Source organism: Gekko japonicus, unplaced genomic scaffold (genome assembly GCF_001447785.1).
Source record: "Gekko japonicus isolate JY-2015 unplaced genomic scaffold, Gekko_japonicus_V1.1 scaffold345, whole genome shotgun sequence".
In the NCBI taxonomy this organism is placed as follows: domain Eukaryota; kingdom Metazoa; phylum Chordata; class Lepidosauria; order Squamata; family Gekkonidae; genus Gekko; species Gekko japonicus.
Genome location: NW_015173684.1, coordinates 765,748 through 785,595, shown reverse-complemented (window position 1 = coordinate 785,595; position 19,848 = coordinate 765,748). Strand labels below are relative to the sequence as shown.

Here is a 19,848-nt window from a genome sequence, read left to right as displayed (position 1 = left end):
GTCACACAGTGGCCAAAACCCAAGTGCCATCAGGAGGTCCAAACGCAGGGCTAAAACTCCAGAAGCCCTCCGACTGTTTCCCCCCCAAGCACCAAGAAGACAGAGCATCACTGCCCCAGACAAAAGAACATAAGAGAAGCCATGTTGGATCAAACCAATGGCCCACCCAGTCCAACACTCTTGTGTCACACAGTGGCCAAAACCCAGGTGCCATCAGGAGGTTGAACAGCGGGACCAGAACTCCAGAGGTCCTCCGACTGTGCCCCCCCCAGCACCAAGAATACAGAGCATCACCACCCCAGACAAAAGACCATAAGAGAAGCCATGTTGGATCAAGCCAATGGCCCACCCAGTTGAACACTCCGTGTCACACAGTGGCCAAAACCCAAGTGCCATCAGGAGGTCCACCAGCAGGGCTAAAACTCCAGAAGCCCTCCGACTGTTTCCCCCCCAAGCACCAAGAAGACAGAGCATCACTGCCCCAGACAAAAGAACATAAGAGAAGCCATGTTGGATCAAACCAATGGCCCACCCAGTCCAACACTCTTGTGTCACACAGTGGCCAAAACCCAGGTGCCATCAGGAGGTTGAACAGCGGGACCAGAACTCCAGAGGTCCTCCGACTGTGCCCCCCCCAGCACCAAGAATACAGAGCATCACCACCCCAGACAAAAGACCATAAGAGAAGCCATGTTGGATCAAGCCAATGGCCCAACCAGTTGAACACTCCGTGTCACAGAGTGGCCAAAACCAAGGTGCCATCAGGAGGTCCACCAGCGGGACCAGAACTCCAGAAGCCCTCCCACTGTTGCCCCCTCCCAAGCACCAAGAAGACAGAGCATCACTGCCCCAGACAGAGTGTTCCATCTATACCTTGTGGCTAATAGCCACTGAGGGACCTCTGCTCCATATGTTTATCCAGTCCCCTCTTGCCCACTGTGCTGTTTGTCAGTAGCGAATGCCTGTGTGTTTATAAGTGCAGAAAAGGGCAAGTAGAATGATAAAGGGGTTGGAACACTTTCCCTGTGAAGAAAGGTTAAAGGGCTTGGGGCTCTTTAGTTTAGGGAAACGACGACTGAGGGGGTGACATGATCGAGGTTTATAAGATTATGCATGGGATAGAGCAGGTCGAGAAAGAGATGGTACAAAAAATTATTTTATTTTAAATTATTTTAGAAATTTTGAATCTAAATGTTTTGTTAACACCTGAATTATATTTGTTGAATATAATACCACAGGGTTATTCTAGACAAGATGGATATTTATTAGTATATATTGTAACAGCAGCACGTATATTACTGGCTAAAAATTGGAAAAACGGAGAAAATACCCTCTAAGGAGGACTTAACACTTAAACTTTTAGAATTGGCACAAATGGATAACTTGAGTTTAATATTGCAGGGTAAAGATAATAAATTGCAAAATAAAAGATGGGTAAGGGTATACAACTAGATAAAATACTCAAAAGTTTAATAGTGTGCGGAAAGCAATTAGTTTATAGAATATATACATTAGATTAATAGACTCTAGAAATATATGCAGTCGATGTAATTCATGAAATGAATTGTTTGAAATGTTTGAAAAATGAAAAATAAACGTGTTTTAAAAAAAGAGAGAAAGAGGTCCACCAGTGGCTATTAGCCACAAGGTATAGATAGGAACTCTCTGTCTGGGGCAAGTGATGCTCTGTATTCTTGGTGCTTGGGGGGGGGGCAACAGTGGGAGGGCTTCTAGTGTCCTGGCCTCACTGCTGGACCTCCTGATGGCACCTGGTGTTTTTGGCCACTGTGTGACACAGAGTGTTGGACTGGATGGGCCTTTGGCCTGATCCAACTTTGGCTCCTCTTATGTTCTTAGGTCCATCAGTGGCCATTAGCCACAAGGAATAGATAGGAACTCACAGGCTGGGGCAGGTGATGCTCCTTGGTGCCTGGGGGGGGCAACAGTGGGAGGGCTCCTAGTGTCCTGGCCCCACTGCTGGACCTCCTGATGGCACCTGGTATTTTTGGCCACTGTGTGACACAGAGTGTTGGACTGGATGGGCCATTGGCTAGATCCAGCTTTGGCTTCTCTTATGTTCTTCTGAGTACCGACTGTGCCCCGACCTGGACAGCCCAGTCTAGCCCAGTCTCGTCAGATCTTGGAAGCTAAGCGGGGTCGACTCTGGTTAGTATTTGGATTGGGGGGGGCATCCAAGGAATACCAGTGTCGTGACGCAGAGGCAGGCAAAAGGGCAAGCCACCTCTGTTCGTCTCATGCCTTGAAAACCCTACGGGGTCACCAAGCTTTGACTTGGCTGCCAAAAAAAAAGTACCGGCTGCTTCCCAGTGGTCTGTCTAATTTCATTCCGCCCGGGGTTTGACAACAGATGTGTGGCGGCCAGACCGCATTGGCGCAGAGACACCCAGCTGGTTTTCCCGGAACGTCTGCTGCCTTTAATGAGATGTGTCGGGATCATTTGCCACTTTGCCCAAGGTTATCTGGGTGTAGTGAGATCTGCTTATTTTTTCCACGCAATTCGTCAGCGAATGATTTTACCCTTGACCTTCAAGCAACAGAGCCAAAGTGAGAAGGTTGACACATCTGTCACTTTTTGCGCTCGGAGAAAAAGCTCTCGTTGGGCGCACAATGCTTAAAACTTGCGTCTGTGATAGCTTCTGGTCAACCCTTTGGAACACTACGAATGTAAGAGAAGTTGAGATGTTAAAGGGGGAATCCGTGTAGAGTCAGCCTGTTTAACATGCATGAAGGTGTAGTGGTTAAGTGTGCGGACTCTAATCTGGGAGAACCAGGTTTGATTCCCCACTCCTCCACATGCAGCTGCTGGGTGACCTTGGGCAAGCCACAGTTCTCAGAGAGCTGTTCTTTCAAGAGCAGTTCTCAAGAGCGCTCTCTCAGCCCCACCTACCTCACAAGGTGTCTGTTGTGGGAAGGGGAAGGGAAAGGAGTTTGTAAGCTGCTCTGAGACTCCAAGTGAAGGGCGGGGTATAACTCCAATCTCTTCTTCTTCTCCTCTTATACTGAACCAGGCCCCTGGTCCATCAAGTTCAGTATTGTCTACTCAGTCTGGCAGCTACTCTCCGTGTCTCGGGCTGAGGTCTTTCCCATCACCTCCTGCTTGGTCCTTTTATAACAGGAGATGGCGGGGATTGAACCTGGGACCTTCTGCATGCCAAGCTGAGGCTCTTCCACTGAGTCACGGCCCCTCCCGAAGACATGAAGTTTCCTTATACTGAATCAGACCTTTGGTCTATCAAGGTCAATATTGCTTATGCAAACTGGCCGCTGCTCTCCAGGGTCTCAGGCAGAGGTCTTTCACATCACCTAGTGCCTAGTCATTTTAGCTGGAGATGCCGGGGATTGAACCTGGGACCTTCTGCATGCCAAGCAGATGCTCTTCCACTGAGCCACAGCCTTTCCCCTGTAAACACACAGGCAGCTTACACTGTTCTGCAACTATGAAATCCAAGGTGGATGGGACAGTACAAGAAATGCCTTTGTCTGGCAGACATGAGTGGAGGGGGGGGCTTTTGGAGAGAGGAGTGGGGCAAGTTGGTCAGCTGGTACTTGCTCCCTGTTGTAGCCAGGGGTGGAATTTTAAGCCTAATTTTGGATAAACGTATGGAGCAGAGGTCCATCAGGGGCTATTAGCCACAAGGTGTAGATGGAATACTCTGTCTGGGGCAGTGATGCTCTGTGTTCTTGGTGTTTTGGGGGGGCAACAGTGGGAGGGCTTCTAGTGTCCTGGCCCCACTGGTGGACCTCCTGGTGGCACCTGGGTTTTGGCCACTGTGTGACACAGAGTGTTGGACTGGATGGGCCACTGGCCTGATCCAACATGGCTTCTGTGATGTTCTTATGCCTGGGGCAGTGGTGCTCTGTATTCTTGGTGCTTGCGGGACTTCTCTTATGTTCTTATATGGAAGTTATATGTAACCATTTGGACCGTGATTGGCCAGCCTGTGGAACAGGGTGACTTGACCTGATACAGGAAACAGAAATATGTGGCATGCCAGGGCAGGAGAGTTCTGTTTGGTGTAGTGATTAGGAGCATGGACTCTTAACTGTGAGCACTGGGTTTAATTCCCCATTTCTCCACATGCAGCTGCTGGCATGACCTTGGGTCAGTCACAGTTCTCTCAGAGCTGTTCTGGAAAGAGCAGTTCTCTCAGAGCTCTCTCAGCCCCACTCTCTCACAGGTTGTCTGCTGTGGGGAGGGGAAGGGAAAGGAGATTGTAAACTGCTCTGAGACTCCTTCAGGTAGTGAAGGGCTGGACATAAATCCAATCTCTTCTTCTTTTCACTTCTTCTCTTCATGTCGCTGGCTGTAGCATAGGCTGTGCATGCTCTTTGGGTGGGGGTGAGAGAAATCTCACTGTGGCGTGGGGGGGGGGGGGGGGGAAGAGGCTACGCTCGAAGGCCGGGAACTCGAGGAAGATTTGAGTCAGTTTTGCGGTAGTCACAAACGGAGCGTTTAAGAAACCGCTTGCGATCACCTGGCCGGCTGTAGGAGCCGGCCATCTGGACAGGTTCCGTGCGGCGGAGGCTGTGCCTAACATATGGACGCCCTACCCATTGAGAGGGGGACAATGCATGGAAATGCCTGCAAAGTGGCCTTCCATTCAGAAGGCATTCATCTGAACTTTCTGCTCTGCGGTCCGGGGTGAGGATTTAGCGGCCATTGTGACGCTTGCATCTGCGGGGGTCTTCTTTTCATTAATCTGTTGCAGCCAGAATGCCTTTGTGGCACTCTAGGGGTGTGTGACGACTTATCCCCCTTTTGTTACCCGGATCCAAGGTCATGGACCTAACCTTCCATGACAGCATTAGGGCAGGGCTGGCTCTGTGGGAAGCCTTCTTTGCAGCTGGTCTCTCTCTCTCCCTCTCTTTTTTCTTTACGGAGGCAATTCCCAGCGGTTTTAGTAATGGATTACCCTGTGGAAAAGAAGAAATCCCCCCCCCCCCCCCGAGCCAGCCCGGTATCAAGAGAGAATATGTTGCTCCAAATTACGGAGTAAAGCAGATGGCAAGATTGGGGCTGGGGAAATGGTTTCCCTCTTGACAGTTTGCAGAAACGTGAGTATCGGAACTCCTTTATAGAATCATAGAATCATAGAGCTGATTGGAAGGGACCTTGGGCAGGGGGTTGGACTAGATGGTCTGTATTGGCCCCTTCCAACTCTATGATTCTATGCGTCATCTTCCAACTCTATGATTCAGGGTCATCTAGTCCAACCCCCTGCACATTTATTTATTTATTTATTTATGCAGGGAATTCGCAAATACCACCCTCTCCTCCACACCCCCGGTGATCCCTGTTCCATTCCCAGAAGATGACAAAAAGCCCTCCAGGATCCCCGGGCAAACTGGCCTGGAGAAAAATGGCTTCCTGACCCCCAACGTGGCGATCGTCATTTCCCTGGGTGTGTAAGAAAGGGCCTCGCTGTCAGGTGGCCGTCTAGCCTCTGCTTAAAAACCTCCAAAGTAGGATTATATATAATTGGTGTTTCAAAGGTGGGCGTATATGGTAAAGAACTGAACACAGGAAGTTGCCTGGGACCATCGGTCTGTCAAGGTCGGTATTGTCTGCTCAGACGGGCAGCAGATCTCCAGGGTCTCAGGTTGAGGTCTTTCACATTGCCCGGTTCTTGTAAGTGAAGAAGAGGTTGGATTTATACCCCGCCCTTCACTACCCCAAAGGAGTCTCAGAGCGATTTATAATCTACTTTCCTTTCCCCTACCCACAACAGACACCCTGTGAGGTAGGTGGGGCTGAGAGAGCTCTCCCGAGAACTGCCCCTGAGAGAACAGCTCTGAAAGAACTTGTAACTGACCCAAATTCACACCAGCAACTGCATGTGGAAGAGTGGGGGAATCAAACCCGGTTCTCCCAGATGAGAGTCCACGCTCTTAACCCACAACAGACACCCTGTGAGGTAGGTGGGGCTGAGAGAGCTCTCTCGAGAACTGCCCCTGAGAGAACAGCTCTGAAAGAACTTGTAACTGACCCAAAGTCACACCAGAAACTGCATGTGGAAGAGTGGGGGAATCAAACCCAGTTCTCCCAGATGAGAGTCCACGCTCTTAACAGGCTCTCGGGGATGCTGGGGATTGAACCTGGGACCTTCTGCATGCCAAGCCACGCTCTGCCACTGAGCCACAACCTTCTCAAGCAGGATATCTTTGCTTTGCCTTACTGTTAAGAGGGAGGCGTCTCATTAGCACATTAGCCTTCTGCTGACCCAGACTCGGGAACCAGACCATCGATCCATCAAGGTCAGTCTTGTCCTGAACAGCAGGAGCTATCCAGGGTCTCAAGCATAGGATCTTCCACATTACTTCCTACCTGATCATTTTACCTGGAGATACTGGGGATTGAACCTGGGACCGTCTGCATGCCAAGCAGATGCTCTGCCATTGAGCCATGGGCCTTCCCCTAATTGAAAAACATACACTCTACAAGTAATGGTGGCCCTACCTCAGTACTTCAAAGGTAAAGGTAAAGGTTCCCTTGCTCGAAAGCCAGTCGAATCCGACTCTAGGGTTGCGGTGCTCATCTCCGTTTCAAAGCCGAAGAGCCAGCGCTGTCCGAAGACGTTTCCGTGGTCATGTGGCCGGCATGACTAAACACCAAGGTGCACGGAACGCTGTTACCTTCCCACCGAAGTGGTCCCTATTTATCTACTTGCAATTTCTTGCTTTCGAACTGCTAGGTTGGCAGGAGCTGGAACTAGAGACAGGAGCTCACCCTGTCTTGCGGCACCCGGGTCTTGAACCGCTGAACTACTGACCTTCCACAGCCTGCAGTTCAGCGTCTTAACCACTTGAGCCACCGCAGTACTTCAAACTTCTGTGCAAAAGACAGGATGGACACACAACACGGACACGCAACATGGACACACAACAAAGAACTCATAGGCCCTTTCTGCACTCTCCTTTTAATCCATGTTCACCGTGGTGTCCTCCAAGCAATTCTGCACTAAAATCAAGAAGAAGAAGAAGAAGAAATTGGATTTATACCCCGCCCTTCACTTGGAGTTTCAGAGCGGCTTACAAACTCCTTTCCCTTCCCCTCCCCACAACAGACACCCTGTGAGGTGGGTGGGGCTGAGAGAGCTCTGACAGAAACTGCTCTTTTTCAAGGACAGCTGTGCCAGAGCTTGTGACGGACTTGCAGGTGCAAGTGGAGGAGTGGGAGAATCAAACCCGGTTCTCCCAGATTAGAGTCCCGCGCACTTAACCACTACACCAAACTGGCAAATCAAGTACAACCTTCTTTTTAATCCAGGTTTTCCCCCCATTCTGGTGGGTTTGGTGGGCAGCAAATTAGCATACAGATAATAAAAGAGTTAACAACCATATGTGAGCACTAAGTTCGTTAAGACCAACGAAGTTTAATCCTGGGTACGTTCTTGCTTATACCCAGAATTAAACTTTGTTGGTCTTAAAGGTGCCTCTGGACTCAGCGTTAGCTCTGTTGCTTCAGACCGACACGGTGGCCCACCTGAATATACCAGTCTTAACCACTACAGATCAGAGACTTCACTGGACAGAAGAAAGAAATCTATATGGAAGGCACCGATGGACTTTCCATACCACCTACAACTCATAAACAAGCTTGGCTCATGCATGTCCTGCCCCTAACCGTGTTGTGTTCGTGTAGTGTATTGAATGCATGATATGTTGTGAAACATCTAATTGAAGTATAATGTAAAGCTTCCTCCTGGGCTAGGATCCAAATCCATCCAATCGTGTTACTAGCCCAGGAAGCACCTAACTAATCTCTTTCTAACAGGCTTCCTGAGTAGGAACATCCATGATTGGTCCTTATGTGAACAACCTCATTGGTTGGTATTTGTACAGTGGGTGTGGCTACATTAGCCGGGAATGTTTAAAAGCAGGACAGCTGCAATGTGGAGGCTATTCTGGCTATCAGATGTTGATCCGTGTTGGAGTTGTGTTCGAGTTGAAGAATAAAGCTGTGTTCTTGCTGAATCACTCTCCGACTGCTTTGTTAAGTGAGCGACTTAACCGTTCGGTCCTGCAAAACGGTGAACTCTTTTTGTAAAACATTCACAGCATGCAGACGGGACCTTTTAAAAACCAGCAGAGCGTACTCCCGTGCCACGCTATGAAAATACTAACAAAGCAGCGTCCTTGTCTGTTGCGCTCCCTAAGTGGGCAGTCGGTGGCGGCTGTTCGTAGTAAATTTTGCTCCCTTAATTGGGTTCTGCTGTGCTTAATGGAGAGCACTCTTGCAAATCGTCTCTCTCTCTCCGAGGAGGAAACAAGGACCCCACGGGGAGGCGAGGAAAGTGGAAATCTTTCCCTTTCAGCATTAATTCTGACGGGAGCCCCCCGAGGTTGTGTCTCTTCCGCTCCTCCTCCTTCCGTTCAGGGAGACCCTCTTCGCTCCCCGGTTTCCGCCTCCGACTCAGCCACCTGCCTCTTCCCAGCGCTACCTGACCTCAGGTTGACATGGCTCCGGACGGCGTCCTGTCCTGTCTGCATGTCAGCAAAATGCAGGAAGCGGCTGCCAGTCTGCAGCTGGGCCTGAGCCACAGGTGCAGATAAGGGGTTTTGGCAAATCTGTCCCATCAGCCGGTGGCGGCTACAGCTGAGCTAGGCTTTGTCAGCCCTTGCCGGATGTGTTTTGGAAACCTGCGTGTTCGAGAAGGGAGAACTTGTAATCCCGCCCTTAAGCAAATTGCACAAAAATCTAAAGCGCTTCTCTGGTTTTTCCTCCAAGGCCTTGTCGGAGCTCTGACGGAGCCAGGTAACAACAGCAACAAGCAGCTCCCAAAGGTTGGCTAATAAGGCTCCAGGAAGCTGTGTAGTCCTGGAGCTGGCCCACAATGCACAGGGGAAAGACTGGAGCTAGGGGCATACAAGGCACAGTAGAAATGTCTGAGCTTAGGGGGACGTGGATATTGTGCAGTCCCTGAGCCAGTCTCCAAGCTCCTGAGCTAGGAGCACATGGAAGAGCTGTACAGCGCCTGAGTTTAGAGGGACGTGAACAGTTTGGAGTCCCTGAGCCAGTCTCCAAGGCACAGTGGAAATGCCTGAGTTTAAGGGGACGTGGATGCTGTGCAGTCCCTGAGCCAGCCTACAAGGCACAGTGGAAGCACCTGAGCTTACATGAACACTGTGCAGTCCCTGAGCTGACCTACAAGGCACAGTGGAAGCACCTGAGCTAGGAGTATGTGGAATCTGTGCCGTTCCTGAGCTAACCTACAAGGCTCATTGGAAATGCCTGAGTTTAGGGGGACATGGATGTTGTGCAGTCCCTGAGTCAGCCTACAAGGCCCAGTGGATTTAAAGGGACATAGAAGGAGGAGGAGGAGGAGGAGATTGGATTTATACCTTCACTCAGAGTCTCAGAGTGGCTTACAAACTCCTTTCCCTTCCCCTACTCACAACAGACACCCTGTGAGATAGGTGGGGCTGAGAGAGCTCTTTCGAGGACTGCTCCTGAGAGAACAGCTCTGAGAGAACTTGTGACTGACCCAAGGTAATCCAGCAGCTGCAAGTGGAGGAGTGGGGAATCAAACCCAGTTCTCCCAGATTAGAGTCCGTGCACTTAACCACTACATCAAACTGGCTGTGCAGTTCCTGAGCTAACCTATAAAGCACAATGGAAGTGCCTGAACTAGGAGCACATGGAAGCTTTGCAGTCCCTGAGCTAACCTACAAGGTACAGTGGAAATGCCTGAGTTTAAGGGGACATGGACACTGTGCAGTCTCTGAGCCAGCCTACAAGGCACAGTGGAAGCGCCTGAGTTTAGAGGGACATGAACACTGTGCAGTCCCTGAGCTAACCTACAAGGCACAGTGGAAGCACCTGAGCTAGGAACATGTGGAAGCTATGCAGTCCTTGAGCTTGCCAGATCAAATTCACAGGAGTCTCTCAACAGAGCTGACACTTAAATAGACTCCCTTTATAAATCTGCTTCCACCCAGCCCACATGGTTGGTAAGAGCACTTGCCTTGTATAATGGGCACCATTTTGAATGAGTTCACCCTCTCAGTTTGCAGGCCGATACGCCGCAGGGTAGCCAGTCTGCCACCAGGCCGGCCAACGAAACTCCTTTATGCCCAGAGAAATGATACTGGAGGCCGGAAAGCCCATAAAATCCAGAATGTGCCACCGTCCATCCACAGACTGCCAGGTTCTGCCCTCACTTTGGCCTGCTGGGGGGCGGGGTGAGCACATTATTTTACAGTTTCTGCCCAACAGTCCTAATTCTCCCTGTTGCTCATCTGTGGAAGAATACATATGGATGGGAGGAGAGATACTGAGCTCCTGCATTGGGAGGGAATATTTGTGTAGGCAGGCAGAAAACTTCAGTCATGCTTCCAACCTTGGTATGTTCAAGGCAGCTAACAAGAAAGCAAAAAAAAAAGGAAAGGAAAGGAAAAAAGGCATATTTAAAACATTAAAAATGACAGATCAAAACAACATGAAAATTGCCAGATCGAAACAACATGAAAATCCCAGGCACAACAACCCCAAGTCCCTTCAAAGGCCTTCTGAAACAAAGGAAACAGTTTTAACCAGTTCCAGGAAGCCTGTAAAACTGTGCCAGGTGTGCTCCCAAGGAGGAGGGAGTTCCCAAAAATAGCAGCTGAGAAGGTGATTTCACAGGCTCTATCCATCTGAATTTGTAAAAGGGCAGATCCCCTCTCAACAAGGCCCATGGGTGATCTCGGGACCGGAACAGGTTGATATGGGTGGAACCTGTCCTTAGGACACTCTGGACCCCAAATGTTGAGGACATTTGTTGGGTGTTACAAGTCAAAACACTTCAGTATTTACAGGGTTAATTATGTTTGTTATGATCAACAGGAAGTCACATGTTTGTTTGTAACCAGTCTGTTTAGACAATAGAATGCCCGGGAACTTTGGAGCTAACTTGCTAGTCTGATTGGAAACCAATGTGTCAAGTATTTAGCATATTGGCTTCTTCTTCCTCTCTTTGTTCTGACTGTGAAGAAGACGCAGGCCATTCCCGTTCTACCTTTTAGCTGTAAGGATGTAGCCGTATTAGCTCTTTGTTATTTTCATATCCTGTGTACCTTTTTCCCATGTTAGGTTTATAGTAAACTTTTTTATTTTAATACACACCATGGACTCAGTCTCTTAATCTGCTGATTTACTCAAAAGAATCCCAACAACATTAAAGGTCAAAACCACCACAATCCGAGTCATAATAAGAGTGGGTTTAAAATTTGGGCGGGGCCATGGCTCAGTGGTAGAACACCTACTTGGGACGTAGAAGGCTCCAGGTTCAATCCCCGGCATCTTCAGTTAAAAGGACCAGGCAGTGGGTGTTGTGGAAGACCTCAGCCTGAGACCTTGGAAAGCTGCTGCCAGTCTGAGTAGACAGTAGTGACTAGGGATGGGCACAAACTGGGAAAATCAAGGTTCGTTTTGGTTTGTGGGCCCAATAAGAAGAGTCCTGGTGAGTCAGACCAGTGGTCCATCTCGTCCAGCATCCTGTCTCACACAGGGGCCAACCAGTTCCTATGGAGGGCCAACAACAGGGCAAAGAGGCCAAGGCCTTCCCTTGATGTCACTTCCTGGCTCTTGGATTCAGAGGATTAGTACCTCTGAATGTGGAGGTTCCCCCCAGTCACCATGGCTAGTAACCACTGATAAACTTGTCCTCCATGAATCTATTTAATCCCCCTTTAAAGATGTCTATGCCTGTGGCCGTCACTGCAACCTCTGGCAGCGAATTCCACATTTTCATCACTCTCTGTGTAAAGCAGTCTTTCCTTTTGTCTGTCCTGAACCTACTGCCCATCAGCTTCATTGGATGCCCTCGTGTTCTAGTCTTTTGGGAGAGGGAGAAAAAATTCACTTTTGTCAGCTCTCTCCACCCCCTGCATAATTGTTTAGAAATGCCTGGAGTAGAGAAGCTACTGCTGTGTGAGTATCGTCATAGGAAAGATAATTTCATTTCATTTTCCCCTAATTTTTGGGAGTGTAGGGGTATAGATTGTCCTTTGGGAGCTGGCAAAGCCATCGCCATTTAGAAGATGCCTCTATCGGGGCTGATTTGCTGAGATAAAGGCGGGCTGCCGGGAGTATGAAATGGCTTTAAAATTGTTTCCATACCGCTTCCTATTTTATGACAAATGTCTTTAATTGATGTTGTAATGACTTGTGCTCCGCTGTAAGCCGTTTAGGGGGAGCTCATTGACAAAAAGCAGGAGATGGGTTTTGAAATGCAAGTAAAAAAAATAAACTCTCGCAGTAAGTTCTAAAAGCCCCTCGTCAAACTGTGCGCCTTCCCTGGGAAAACATATGTGCATGCTTGCATGCATCCCTAGGTACCCAGATATCCTGTCTCTATGATTCGTGTACCTTTGTGTAGAACAAAGTTTGAGTCCAGTGGCACCTTTAAGACCAACAAAGTTTTATTCAAGGTATAAGTGTTCGTGTGCATGCACACTTCTTCAGATCTGAAGAAGTGGGCTTGCACTAGAAATGTAAAATTTCTGGAAATTTTGAAGCTCGGAAAAAAACCCGTTTTCCCCCCGTTTTTTTCGGGGGGAAATGGAAATTTTTGGAAAAATTGAAAAAAATGCTACATTAGCATTTCTTTTGTCTTTTCTAGTTTGAAAGTCATTCTGTTACTTTAGGAACATAAAATATGACTATGGACATTTTTACTTGGCATGAAATTATCACAACTAGCATATTAAAAATATAGTGTATCCAAACAATTATTACAGAATACCCACCCACATGCAAAAACAAAACTGAAACTTTTTTATTTTCTTCTGACAATCGCACCTCCTAAAGGAAGAAATGCATCTTGCTCTTGCATTGGAGAGTTCAGTTTGTAACCTAGGACTTGTTTGTCCTCAGTGCACAGAAATTACATCAATCTGATACCATATAGATAGATAGATAGATAGATAGATAGATAGATAGATAGATAGATAGATAGATAGATAGATAGATAGATTATGAAATATTAGAAATGATTTGGAAAATATTTGAACTCCTGGTCTTAAAGTATTTTATTCATCATGTTAAAATAAAACGTTCCATAATCAATTTTTTTCCCTTTTCTTTTTTCAATCTTTCCAATTTTTCGGAAAAAAACAAAAAGGCTTTTTTCCCCGGGCCTTCACATCTCTAGCTTGCACACAAAAGCTAAACTCTGTTGGTCTTAAAGGTGCCCCTGGACTCAAGCGTTGTTCTGCTGCTTCAGGCCGACACGGCGACCCACCAGTGTTCCCTCTAAGTTGAGTTCGTGTGAGCCAGCTCACAGTTTTTTAGCCTCTGGCTCACACCTTTTTGTCTTCGCTCAGGAAGGAGGGTTCCAGAGCAGACTAATTTATGCAGCAGCCAAATTGCTCGCTCACAGCTTTAATGCCAGTACGTTGTCGAAGGCTTTCACGGCCAGAGTTCATTAGCTGTTGTAGATTTTCCGGGCTGTGTGGCCGTGGTCTTGGCACTGTAGGACCTGACGTTTCGCCAGTAGCCGTGACTGGCATCCTCAGAGGTATAAGCACAGAAAGATGAAGAGGTATATCACAGAAAGGTAATGACTCAGTGTTGGGTGATAGTGAGATATTGAAAAAATGGTATTTAGCAGAGATAAGATAGTCCAGCAGTGCCGGAGTAAAATAATTCAGACTGAGAGTCCATGTGTGATTAAAATATAAAGTTTTTACTAAATTCTAGCATGGGAAAGGGTAACTGGGATGAAAATAACAACAGAGCATAAACGGCTACATCCTTACTCTACAAAGACAAAACTAGAAGAGGGAGATTATGGCTACTCTTCTTCTTCTTCTTCAGAACACCAAACAAAGACGGGAAGAGAAGCCATAAAATGGTAATACACCTTGACACTTTAGTCCCCATCAAATTCCTAGATCAGGGAGAAAATTCCCGGGCATCCTACAGATAAAGAACATTGGTTACGTGAGAAACATGTGACTTCCTGTGAGTAACATAAGCAAACATTTAACCCCAGGTATACTGAGTGTTTTCAACTTGTAATACCCAACACTCAGCCCTACCTTCCTGAGTAGATATAAATTACCTGCCTACCATTTTGCTTCTCACCTTGACACAGAGAGTACTCCGTCTTTCTGTGTTATACCTCTGAGGATGCCCGTCACAGCTGCTGGCGAAACGTCAGGTCCCACAATGCCAAGACCATGGCCAGGCAACCCGGAAAATCTACAACAGTTAATGCCAGTCGCTCACAAAGTAGAATTTTTGCTCACAGGACTCCACAGCTTAGGGGGAGCATTGCTAACCCCCTGAATCTATCCTGAGGGAGGAGGTAAATTGAAGAGCCGTGGGTCTGTGAGAAAGTAAACTGTTACTGCAGATTGACCTTTAAACAAGGCTTCATGACACAGTGCTGCACTTTGCCATTTTCAGGGCCTGTTAAAGGCAGGGCGAGATCTCTGTCTCCTCGCCTGTGCTTTAGGCTCCCCGGTCTGCCTCATCTCCCAGGAGATTTTCCCATTTAACCTCTTCCCCCTGCTCCAACTCCCAGGACAGAATATCAGGTGGAGGGAAAGGGTTGGGAGGTCAGGTTTGGGTTAATACCCCCGTCGCATTTGGGGCAACCACGGAGTCATCTTTCCCCCCTCCCCGCCAATTAACCTCCTGTGATCAAAATAAACCGAGTGCTTTAGGGGTTTACAGGAAGATCTGGCCTTTGGTTTAACCAGATCCTTTATATCCAGACTGATTCCTCCAGGGAACCGAGAAACAGAAATATCTCCATAAGATGAAGCTGCAAGTAGCCTCCTTGATCCAGGGCCTGAAGATAAGCTGCTCGCCGTTAGCATTTAGCCTGATGAATGGAGAGCTCAAAAGATTGCATGGCGTTTGGTCTTAACAAGATGTGCTTACGATGTTCTTGTGTGTTAGTTAGCATGTGAGATCCAGTGTGGTGTAGTGGCTGAGAATCTCGGACAAGTATCTGGGAGACCCAGATTCGAATCCCCACTCGTGCCATTGAAGCCTTGGGCCAGTCATACACTCTCGGCCTAACCTACCTCGCAGGATTGTTGTGAGATAGGGTTGCAAGGTCTCTTATTACCTGCGATGGGGGGCTCCTGGCTCATCGTTGGGATTTTTCTGCCTGGTGCAATGACATCACCGGCAGTGACGTCATCACGCTAGGGCTGTCACATGGTGACACTCTAGTGTTCAGGGCAAACGCTCCGTGGTAACCATAGAGTCCCCTCTCAAATGCTAGAGCATCACCGTGTGATGGCCCTGGCTTCATGACGTCACTACTGATGACATCATGCACAGACACCACTGTTTGGGGATGGGGCTTCTCCCGCCGGCCAGGTGGATCGGGCCCCTCAAAATTGGGGGTTCCCAGGCCTGTAGCCAGGATTTTTAAATTCAGGGGGCCTTTAAATGTTGGGGGCACCCCCCACAAGGGAGCACCACAAATAAAATAAAAAATTGGAAGTCGGGGCCTTGGCGGTAAGTTGGGAGGGCTGTGCCCCGAGAGGCCCCACTGTAGCTATGGGCCTGGGGGATCCCGTGGCCCCACCGAGGAGATGGCAACTCTATTATGAGAATAAAAATGGACGTGAGGAGAATGCTGTGTAAGCCAATTTGGGTCACTGCTGGGGAGGAATGTGGCGTGTAAATGAAATCGTTTCTCCCTAAAGTGGTGGGCCAGTTTGATACTAGAAAGTACTGCCATGCGTGGGTGGGTGGGTGGGTGGGCAGGCGAATTTAGGTTGCAGCGCATATAGGATATAGCGATTTTGGAGTGCACCGTCTTAGCCCAACCTACCTCGCAGGGTCATTGTGAGGGTAAAATGGAGGAGAGGAGGGGAACGTAAGCTGCGTCAGGTTCCCGTCTGGGAGAAAGGCAAGGTATGAATGAAGCGAACGAAATAAATAAAAACAAAAGGTGTTAATTCTTTGTTTTAAATGCCTGGTCCTTGGGACAGGCCAGCTTGGCCTCTTAGCCGGTATCACGAGGAGTGTTGTCCTCTGCATTAGAGTCTTCTTGTTGTTGTTCAGTCGCACAGTCGAGTCCGACTCTTTGCGACCCTCTGGACCACATCACGCCAGGCCCTCCTGTCTTCCGTCATCCTGCGGAGTTTGCTGAATTTCATGTTCGTTAACTTGATAACACTGTCTAACCATCTCATCCTTTGCCGTCCCCGTCTTCTTTGACCTTCAATCTTTCCCAGCATCAGGGTCTTCTCCAGTGAGGGCTCCCTTCTCATTTGGTGGCCAAAGTATTTGAGCTTCAGTTTCATTATCTGGCCTTCCAGGGAACAGTCAGGGTTGATTTCTTTTAGGATTGACTGATTGGATCTTCTTGCAGTCCAAGGGACTCTCAAGAGTCTTCTACAGCACCGATGGATTTGGTCTATCGGGCCTATTCCAACTATACAAGAAAAAACAAGTTGCCAGCTGAAGTGGTTGTGAAATTTACAAAACAGCATCTCAGGGACCAAATTTTGAGGATTACATCAGCGTCACCTTTGAAAATTGGAGACCAATCAATTAGAATTTTGAAAGATGTTCCGTTTGAAATCAGAATGAAGAGAAAGGAATATAAAGGTTTGACCACTTTCTTACAAAAACACCAAGGGATATAAATGGCTGATACCCGAAGGGCTGATGTTCAAGTTTAAAGATAAAAGGGAAAAAATTGACTCTATCTTTAAAGCTCAAGAATTTTTGAAAAGGCACGCCAGTAAAGAAGAAGGAGCAGAGCTGGCCAAGTGGATGTCAACATTAAGCGTGGAAGACAGCAGCTCAGAGGGAGAGGTGAAAGACGAGGAAGCTGAAGGAGCGACTGGACTAAAATATAACCTGAGGGACAAAAAAGGAAAGGACCCCAAAGTTTAAAAACTTTCATCTTTTTTACCAGATTATATTTTGGAAGAAAAGCTTCTCAGAAGGACATTACTAATAAATTAAACACCCTGTTTAACATTGACCGGCAGAAAGACGTCTGAAGATGGACATTATGGACTCGGAGCTTTGACTACTAACAGATTAACTTTACTAATATAATAACACCACTCATTCTTTTCTTTATCCCGCTATATACCCACCCCTTTTTTTCTTGAATTTAAATGAAATATCTCTCCTTTTTAGGAGAAGGAATAAAATCTTTAAAAAAAAAAAAAAAAAGAGTCTTCTCCAGCACCATAATTCGAAAGCATCTTTTCTTCGGCACTCGGCCTTCCTTATAGTGTTGTTGTTCAGTCGCATAGTCAAGTCCGACTCTTTGCGACCCCCTGGACCACATAACGTCAGGCTCTCCTGTCTTCCGCCATCCTCTGGAGTTTGCTTAATTTCATGCTCGTTGCCTTGATAACACTGTCTAACCATCTCATCCTTTGCCGTCCCTGTCTTCTTTGACCTTCAATCTTTCCCAGCATCAGGGTCTTCTCATTTGGTGGCCAAAGTCTTCAGCTTCAGTATCTGGCCTTCCAGGGAACAGTCAGAGTTGATTTCTTTTAGGATTGACTTATTTGATCACCTGGACGTCCAAAGGACTCTCAAGAGTCTTCTCCAGCACCATAATTCGAAAGCATCTATACTTCAGCGCTCGGCCTTCCTTCCTCCTGACAAATGGATCCAATGAATGGAGTGTTGACTCTCAAAAACTTATACCCTGAAAATCCTTTTGGTTTCTAAAGTGCCGCTGGGCTCAACTCTCACTCCTGGAGTGACGTTTGGGCATTTACGATTAGCAGGGCTCCTTTTGTAGAAAAAGTCCAGCAGGAACTCATTAGCATATTAGGCCACATCCCTGACAGCACAGCTCATTAGCACATTAGGCCGCACCCCCATGTTACCAGAAGTGTGCTCATCCAGCCACACCCACCTTTTGCTTGTTATTCTGTTTACCTTGTTTGTTGTCAAAACCCAGGGCTTTTTTGTAGCAGGAACTCCTTTGCATGTTAGGCCACATACCCCTAATGTAGCCAATCCTAATGGGTTTCTGCTGTTGGGTGTGGCCTGTTATGCTAATGAGTTCCTTCTGGACGTGGCCAACTTGGGAGCCAGCCGGAACTCCGTTCCTGTGCGTTCCTGCCCAAAAATAGCCCTGAGATCAGCCAGCGGTGTCTCTCCTCTCCTGTCCATCTGTTAATGGGAAGAAAGTCCATTTATTTCTCGTGTTGCTCTGCCCAATTGCAAGGTGTGTGTGTGTGTGTGCGCGCGCTACAGAGATGCACTTAAAGAGAATGGCTGTGATTGATAACTGCTTTGTTCAAGGAGAAGCCTATACAAAAAGAGAGGAAACACGAAGGCCCACGGAAGGGAGCTGGGTGGCTTTCTACCCCCATTCACTGACAGGATGCAAACAAATGCTCCGTTTGCCTACCCACTGTGTATAATTTTCTCCCGTTTACCTCCAGCAGTTTGTGCTGAGATGTGCTGTTTCGGAATGGAGCCGGTTCCCTTTAACTACCGTTGCAGAAAGCCGTTCTGAGACCTTCACACCCGTTTATGCTGTCTAATGCTTGTTTTGAAGAGATAACAGCCAGTGTTCCCTCTAGGCTGAGTGAGTGTGAGCTAGCTCACAGTTCTTTAGCCTCCAGCTTACACATTTTTGTTTCAGCTCAGGAAGGAGGGCTCCAGAGCAAACTAATTGATGCAGCAGCCAAATCGCTCGCTCGCAACTTTGATGCCAGGAGCTCCCAAAGGAGAATTTTTGCTCACAAGACCCCACAGCTTAGAGGGAGCATTGATAACAGCACATATTGTAGTAGTATCCCTCTGCTGTTTCTCGGCCGCTGTTCATAATGAGCCTTCCTAACTATTTCTTTATAGCCCTCTGAGGCTTGCTTGTTATCTGACACCCTTCCCCAGTTAAAAAAAGAGTAGGCATGTTTAAAAATAATAATAATTTTAAAATATCAAAGGCGATATTATTTTAAGGTTGCCAACCTCCAGGTGGTACCTGGAGCAGTGTTCCCTCTAAGCTGAGTTAGTGTGAGCTAGCTCACAGATTTTTAGCCTCCAGCTCACACATTTTTGTCGTAGCTCAGGAAGAGTGGATCCGGAGCAGACTAATTCATGCAGTAGCCAAATTGCTCACTCACAACTTTGATGCCAGTAGCTCACAAAGTAGAATTTTTTGCTCACAAGACTCCACAGCTTAGAGGAAACGTTGACCTGGAGACCTCTCCACCATTACAGTTGATCTCCAGATTATCAATATTAGTTCCCTGGCAATGCTCCCTCTAAGCTGTGGAGTCTTGTGAGCAAAAATTCTACTTTGGGAGCTACCGGCATTAAAGTTGCGAGCGAGCGATTTGGCTGCTGCATAAATTAGTTTGCTCTGGCGCACTCCTTCCTGAGCCAAGACGAAAACGTGTGAGCTGGAGGCTAAGAAACTGTGAGCTAGCTCACACTAACTCAGCTTAGAGGGAACATTGTTCCCTGGAAAAAATGGCTGCTTTGGAGGGTGGAGTCTTTGGTGTTATACTCAGCCGAGGTTCCTCCCCCAAACCACACCTTCCCCAGGGTCCATCCCAAATGCTCCAGGAATTTCCCAGCCTGGAGTTGGCAACCCTCCCTTTCAGTAAGCACCAGTTATTACAGAGGGGAGGGGTCCCTTCCCTTCCCAAATCCCACCCTCCCCAGCCTCCACCCCCAAAATCTCCAGGTCTTTCCCAACCCTGAGCTGGCGACCCTGGATTCTTTGGAACATGAGTTAAAATAGCGAAGAGTCAGCCTGAATTTAAGACGGCAAAGATCTCCCCCCCCCCCCTTTTTTTTCTTCTTTCCAGATCAGTAGCCGTGTCAGTCTGTAATTGCAAAATAAAACGGGAAATTTCATTGGCACCTGAAAGTCTTAACGTTTT

The 19,848-nt window shown here is 47.7% G+C and overlaps 1 protein-coding gene across 1 annotated transcript in view; it reads left to right on the top strand.

The window, feature by feature from the left end:
- The window catches only part of DAAM1 (dishevelled associated activator of morphogenesis 1), a 321,668-nt gene that overhangs the window by 187,506 nt on the left and 114,314 nt on the right, over positions 1 to 19,848 (top strand). The window lies entirely within an intron of this gene.